General features: G+C 40.4%; 1 long non-coding RNA gene across 1 annotated transcript; it reads right to left on the minus strand.

Annotated features, from left to right (window-relative positions):
• Positions 1–907: 907 nt before the first annotated feature.
• On the minus strand, positions 908–6,022 carry LOC141729343 (uncharacterized). The gene is made up of 3 exons (XR_012580733.1): positions 5,872–6,022; positions 2,350–2,424; positions 908–2,201 (listed from the first exon to the last, which is right to left on the minus strand). It is a non-coding gene; the product is annotated as an uncharacterized LOC141729343 (long non-coding RNA).
• Positions 6,023–6,231: the final 209 nt, after the last annotated feature.

A 6,231-nucleotide genomic window follows, 5' to 3' on the forward strand; every position in this document is an offset into this window, starting at 1 on the left:
CCTGCTCACTCTTTGAATTCACTTAATGTCATCATTGGAGCAATAAAGTTTTGCTCATGGAAAGCTTAAATTTTGTGCTTGTATGCTTGATATTTGAGATGTATTATACACTGCATGTAGCCCCCTGACACAACAACGGGCTTCCACCCTCTGAGCTGTGCCTAACAGAGGAGCCATGAAAACGAGCAGTCTGTGCCAGGCCCACCTGCAGCCACAAACAGGTTTACTAGTGACCACTGCAATGACCAGGACATCTGGATGGGACAGGGGTATTACCAGCACCCCTGAATTTGTGGCAGCCCCTGAGCTTATTGCCCCTGGCAGAGAGCAAAAGTGAGGATGTACATGGAGGTTGGCAACACCTCAGATCAACACAACTTCAGGATTCCTGTAAGTCCATCTGCAAAACCTTAGCTTGCAAACACAGGGACTGGGACAGGGTATGCTGAGATGTGACACATCTTCCAAATGCTCCAGTGCTCTCACATCTCTGAAATCCATTCAATCAGCCTCCTTCATATCTTTTGCCCAGAACTCTGGAGCACAGAGATAGATCTAGAATGGCAAACTGCTTCTCTTGGGGGTTTTCCTCCCAGGCAGGCTGTGCACTACTGGTCCCAGTCATGTAAAAGACAATTCTGAATACTCTGAATGCTTCTCCCCTCTCTCTCTTTCTCTCTCTTTACCTTTTACTGGAATGACAGAACTCAAAGTGAAGGCTTGTCTGGGAGGATGTGTTTTCAGTCTGAGGTTTTTGCACAAGAGGTGTGTATCAGTGATGCAGCTGAGTTTCCTTGGACACTGTGTAATTTGGGGGTCTGCACACAATGCACTGCAAAATAACTTATTTTTATTTTCTAACATGATGAAGAAGCCATAAATCTGCAGAAACTTACACCATGAGAAGAGTGAGCTCCAGAATATCAAAAAAATAAAGAGGATCACACACTCATTTATTTTGCTGTCCCATTTCCAGCATTGTGTGAATTGGGGCTACAAGTTTCACATTGGTATTCAGGAGGTCATTTGTCACACACAGAGAAATAAATTAGAGGGAACATTAATGGTGACAAGCATACAAGGCTACTGAACAGCAGAAGCATTTCAATCCAGTTGGGAATGAGACAAGCAAAGTTTCACAGACCTCTGGTCCAGTTGCCATAAATCCAGCATATCAGCAAAGAATGCATTCAAGCACACATCTGAACTGTCATTGCATAGATTCACATATTAATATCTGTAACTATACAAGTCCAAAGGTCTACATAAAGCCTACTATTCAAGGAAGAATGTTTCATATAATATTTGCTTGACCTAGAAAGAAGCAATTTAAATTATTTTAAGATTCCTTAATCTTGTTAATTATTTTTTTTCCTGAGAGAAACTGAAAATCTAGTGGCTGTTAAAGACTTGTGTTTATGGCATAGTCCCTTCACATTAAAAATAAAAAGAAAAAAAAGAGAGAAAAAACTCTGTGTATGTTGCATGACCAATTTTAATTAAACAGTAAACTAATCTTTACAGGTTCAGAAGGACAGGATAAATTCTCTCTGTAGTGACTAGTACGACCAGTCTGGCAAGAGGATTCAGAATCTGAAGGTTTATCTCATCTTCTCTCTTCTTTGCTTCTCTCCCACCCAAGGAGTCTAGCTAAATCAAAAACACCAGCCCAGCTCCATTCCTGTTTCCCTTGAAATGTTAGCTGTTGTGAGCAGTGACTTGAAGTCACAATTACTTGGGAATCTTTGTTAAAATGTAGTGTTGAGATTTTAGCTAAGATTAAGTATGTTCATTTTCCTAAGTTTTCTTAGGCTGGCATGGAAACTCTGGGAATTACCAATGTAAGTAATTTAATTTTTTTTCCTTTAATATTTAAATGCTGAAGAATAAAAGTCTCTCTTTTTGTACCCTGGTGCAAAGCATAAGTAAGACAAAAACCAACACATTTAAAAGTAGATGATTCTCACTGGTTTTATAGCAGCAACATTGCCATCTTGGTCCTGATATAGCAAGAGACTAACACAGAACATTTCAGCAAAGGCACTGTTTCTCTAGATACTTCTGTAAGAGCTCTTTCCTTTGGAATACAAATTCAATATTGCAGACAGGCCTCAATTTAGTATTGACTTCAAAGGAACAATCTCTGTCAAATGTCCCATGTTCCCAGCTTGTTTGAAGATGGAGACGTACTGACGCCCTTCCTGTCAGGGAAGAAGGAAGGAAAAGAGGTTTGTTTAGTCCAAATCCTCACTGGTTGCTTTCCAATACATCAGAAAACTGGTATTCAGTCAGTCTCTCTAAATAAGAAAAAGGAAAAAAGTCAGACAGCTCAGTGATTAATATGCTTACTTGAATGTCAGAGATGTATGCTCAAATCCTTCTTCTGTCAGACTGTGGAGCAGGGATGTGAAGCAAAACCCTGTGCTTGAGGAGAAGATCAGTCAATCTTAGCTGGGTTTCTGCATCTGTCTCTCCTGACAGTTGGGTTCTTTTTTTTTTCAGTAGATATAAAATACAGAAATAATCACTGCAGCAGAAGTAACTCTGCTTTGTCATGAAAAATGCCTTAACCTCCAGGCTACAGGATTTCCTTTCCCTGTCCTTTTGTGATCTGACTGTATTTTGTGCATGGCTTTATGCGTCAGGCGAATTAAGCTGATTTTATTCATCTGAGATCAAAGAATAAGCATAATACAGAAGGGACAATTCTTGTCAAAAGTAAAGTCAAGCTGCACACATGTGTCTAATGGGAAAAATGTAAAGTAATTTACAGGAAGGAAAATCAGTGTGTTGGGGAGGTGCCTCTAGAGGGTTAAATCATGGCATAGCAGAGGCTTTGAAGATTCTTTAATTGGCAGTGGTAGCATGATACCTAAAATCCTTTATGAATCCAGTTGGGTGCTTTCAGGGTAAAATATGAAGTCAGAAAATACATGGAATGGAAATTCAGTGTAGAGCAAATCCATTGACTTCAATCCTTTCCCCCATCCCGCCATGTGAGGGCACAGGTGCAGTCCCATGAACCTGTCACCTCATCCTTATCCAGCCTCCTTGTACCTGACCTCTCCTCCCAGGAGAAGTGTCTTTGGCACGCCCAGACTGCCCTGAGGGATCAGACATAAGCAGAACGTGCTCTGCCAAGTAAGAACACCTTATTTGTACCTGACACACAGGAAATATTGTTCTTGGGTTGTTTATGCTTTATTCCCTGTGGCATCTGCTAAGATATTCTTGGTCTGATTCTTATCTCTTACTGACACACATCAGAAGCATTTCTAAACCTCTGGGTGGAGAAGGGTTTGACATTTCTAGTTCAGATCAATATCACATCAGCAGAGATGAGTCAAACACTTGCAGCTCTCATTCCTGTATTATTTATCCACATTCAATTGTCTCTCACCTCTTATTGACCTTTTCTATTCAACTAATATGAAACCAAGGCCCTTTGAACCCAAGTGCCAAGGAGTGCAGCTGGATTGCAGGCTGCCTATTGTCCTGAGTAATGGGCAGCTAAAGCAACAACAAGCAACATTCACCACTCATTCATGCCTTACCTGGGAAAATACTGCTGAATGTAAACCAATCTCCCAGGGAATTTGGCCTGCTGGTGGAGCTCATCGATTAAATTAGATTCCTGCAGACCCTAACCTCTCCCCCCAGTTACAGTGTGTCTGATGAGCACCAAGCACAAATTACTGTCACTCTGTTTTCATACCACATACAAGTAGACAAAGTTATGATGGCTGAAATCTGAAACCAGCAGGGCAGTGACGACAGTCCCTTCTTCATGGGCAGTCCCTGAACCCTGGCAATCTTCAAGGGCAGCCTCTGGCTGGCATCACTCTGAATGACACCAGGAAATGAGGCCACTTTTTGTTTTCACATCCTATTATTCATGGCTTGTTTTAAATATGATTATATGGACACTAGGGTTGTTTTTTGTCTTTAGCCAAACAGTAGTTAGGGCTTTATTTTATCGTATGAATTGATGCATATCTTTCTCAAGTGTTCCCAGAATAAAAAAGAAAGAATAACTACAAATGTCCAGATATGGGCAGAATATAGCCCATACATATAGGCATACACATAGCCACCAGGCACACAATTTGCAGAGGAGCACTTTTCCTGTCACATACACACTCACCACAGAACAGATTAATGACAGGCTCAGGTGGGACTCAGTCTGCACAGATCTACAGCAGACACAGGATGTTCATGTGTTTTCTGCAGCCCTGAGATATTGATATTAGCAGTATAAGGACTGTATCTTCACTGCTGCTCTCTGATATAATTGAACAGAAATAATAAATCAATCAAACCTGGCCTGGCACACAACCATATTAAAAATTTTTTTAAACTATATTAAAGTAACAAAACCTGCTCATGGATGAAAATGCGATCAGGTCTATCTTGTGAATGCGTAATTGCTTATGGAATACTTGACTGTGTTCTGAAATGACTTTTTATTGATCTCTTTAGTGTTGATAAACCTCAATCTTTGAAAAACAACATCTTCATATGTCATAACAGAGATATTTATTTCATTTAAATTGAGAAAAAACTGGCAGAGTTGCTAGGATTTTAACCTTCACATCAAAGAAGTGCAGGTAAGGCACATCCAGTACTTAGACCATGAATCATTTCTGGAAAATAAAGTTAAGATATGGATTTAATTTTCCTATTTTAATTAGACACAGACTAACACTCCAGTCCTGAATATTCCACATACTGGTGTGTGGGAAGTCTGAAGTCAGACACTGATTTTTTTTTTCTTGAGCCTATCTGCATTCCAAAGGGACTTCTTCCAGTGCATATAAAGAACTCCCTTGTCTTTATTTCCTGTGAAATTTCAGGCTCCTAGGTACTGATGGAGCCTGAAATTGATGGAACCATTTAGGATAGCAAGAGTAAGTACTGCTGAACATTTAACACACAAGTGCAAAGGAGAGCACTGTTGGCCTTTTTACTATGATAAACAGGAAAGGAAAAAAGCAATGTGCCATTTGGCAAGATTCTCTTCTCCCCTTCAGCAGATACTCTGCTTCTATATCTTGCAAGCAAACAATGAGGAATATTTAAAACAGACTTTCTTGAGAAGGAAATGTTTTAAGAATTGCCATTATATAAAAAGGGAAAGGAGGGAAATGCATCAATAAAGTGAACTAAAGCCTTTTTAGTCTGTCTAGTCCCACAAAAAGAATGGCAATAAATATTTCCATAAAAGGTATGTTTACCTCCCATAATCTCCATGACAACAATTATTTCACTAGGCTCAGAATTTTCTTCCTTCCTTTTATTTTTTTCATTTTGAATTAGCTGCTTGTGTAGACAAGCATCTGCTGCCTCTCCATCTCACAGCTGCTCCTTCTTGCTTTTATTCTTACTAGTCTGTATCCCTTACCCATTTTCAAGCAAATAGTACTAGACTCTCTGAAATGGTCAGTCTGGGCAAAAGGCCAGGAAGTGAAATCAGCTCTTTACCAATAGATTTCCTTCTATTTTACTTTATTTCCCTAGGAAATTTTGTCTCATCCCAAAAAGCCTGCCAGTCCTAGAAGTTTTTTGTGGAATTACAATACTATAGGTAGTTACTAAAAATGTAGGTGTTTCTCACTTCAAATGAAAATTCACTGATTTCAAAAAATGCTTTTATTTAGGTCATAATCTGATAAAATACTAGAAACATGTAATAGGATGGGGTAAATCTGAATTAGACTCTAATTCTCCTCTTCTGTTTGCTTTTTTTCTAGGATGAGGGGACATCAGAACTCAGCATTTTCCCAGGCCTCCAAAACCTATGGTTTACATTGGCTACTGATAGTACCCCTGTGGACCAGGAAGCAAATTGCATAAAGGTGGTGTTGAACTTACCACAATAATGCTTTCGAAGGGTGGCCTTCAAGCCACAAAATAGCTTCAAGGCCACCAACATCCCTCAGGGCACAGGGCATCTCCTGCAGCTGGCTAAAAGGATATGCTTGAACACCCACATGCTCAATTTATGTGGTAACTGCCTCTTTGGATGTGATTGTCCTTTGCTCTTTGCCCAGAGCCTTGCACCACGTGGCATCAGGCTGCTGTGGGGGCTGCCCAGCTGTGCAAACACACCTGTGGGCACCAGCACCAGCTCACACAGCAGTGCTGCCTCATCGGGCAGTGCAGCACAGACACGGCCCCTTGGCTCCCTCTACCACTCTGGTACTTTAACACTGGTGAATGATCTCACTTCTC

Source organism: Zonotrichia albicollis, chromosome 6, assembly GCF_047830755.1.
Source record: "Zonotrichia albicollis isolate bZonAlb1 chromosome 6, bZonAlb1.hap1, whole genome shotgun sequence".
NCBI classification, from domain to species: Eukaryota; Metazoa; Chordata; class Aves; order Passeriformes; family Passerellidae; genus Zonotrichia; species Zonotrichia albicollis.